The following is a 1,194-nucleotide window of genomic DNA, read 5'->3' as shown; positions in this document are numbered from 1 at the left end:
CCAGAAGACTATCACCCAGGACATCAGAAAAGACTTTGAGTGACAGCTATTCTCAAATCTGAAACATTTAGGGCCAATATCTGAAAGCCCCAGATACTTCTGAAGGGTTTTTTAAAAGCGGAACAGTGTCATGACTAGACATCTTAAATCACCCTGGCTGCAGTGTGGAAAGGAAGGATTGAAGGGCGCTAGACTGGAGACCAGGAGAACCATTAGGAGGCTGTCTCAGTAATCCAGGTGAGAGAAGATGCAGAGGAAGGAGTCAGCCATGACTGACTTGATTGGCTGGGTGCAGACTGGTGCGTTTCACTGAGGTGGGGGAACCCTGGAGGAGGAACAGGAGAGCGAGGGTAGGATGATGAAATTATTTTGGAATATTTTCAGTTTGGGGTTCCTGTGGGATAGCCAAGTAGAAATAAACAGTAGGCAGTTTGATACACAGGTCTGTAACTCAGAGCAATCTGCACAGTGCCTGGCCAATAGCAGCACTATCGTCATTATTATATTTGGGCTACAGAAAGAGAAATGGGAGTGTGTTACTGGAGAGTGGCGATGATACACAGGAATAATAATAATAATGTCAGCAACAATATATCTAGCACTTATTTTGACTTAGTACAGAAAGCGAAGTCGTTATGAGTACTTCACATGAATTGACTCGTTAATCCACTGAATTTATTAATTCTAAGTTATTACCCTTCTCAATTGAGAAATTGAGGTAAAGACTTAAGTATAATTTGAGCAAGGACACACAGTTAATAAACAGTGGAGCCAGGGTTTGAACCAGACATTCGCACTCCGGACTCCACGATCTTAGGTCACAGTCCAGTCCATCAGCCACTAAGTGGGAGGCAGGCGCTACAAACTCATCAGAAGGTTAAGTTACTGCTGGTAAACGCTAGAGCCAGAATTCAAAGCATCACAAGAAGCCTAATGCGGGTTCTCTCTCCTTCAGAAATTTATCGTGTAGGTGGGGTGCTAAGACAGAAGAGAAAATGCCTGATAAAATCCAGGCGCTGGAGTAGTCGGGGGTGGGGCGGGGTGTGTGTCTGGGCTGGGGAACCATGGAGAAGGGCCAGCCTCCCGGCTTCCTAGAGAGGCGCGGGACCGCCCACCCGCTCGCGCTTCCGTCTTGACCACGTTCGGTTGGGCTGCGGGTGCTCCGGGTGAGCAGCCCCGGGATCGCTAACCTGG

This window comes from Galeopterus variegatus, unplaced genomic scaffold (assembly GCF_000696425.1).
Source record: "Galeopterus variegatus unplaced genomic scaffold, G_variegatus-3.0.2 Scaffold7420, whole genome shotgun sequence".
NCBI lineage: Eukaryota > Metazoa > Chordata > Mammalia > Dermoptera > Cynocephalidae > Galeopterus > Galeopterus variegatus.
This window is presented reverse-complemented; position numbering follows the sequence as displayed.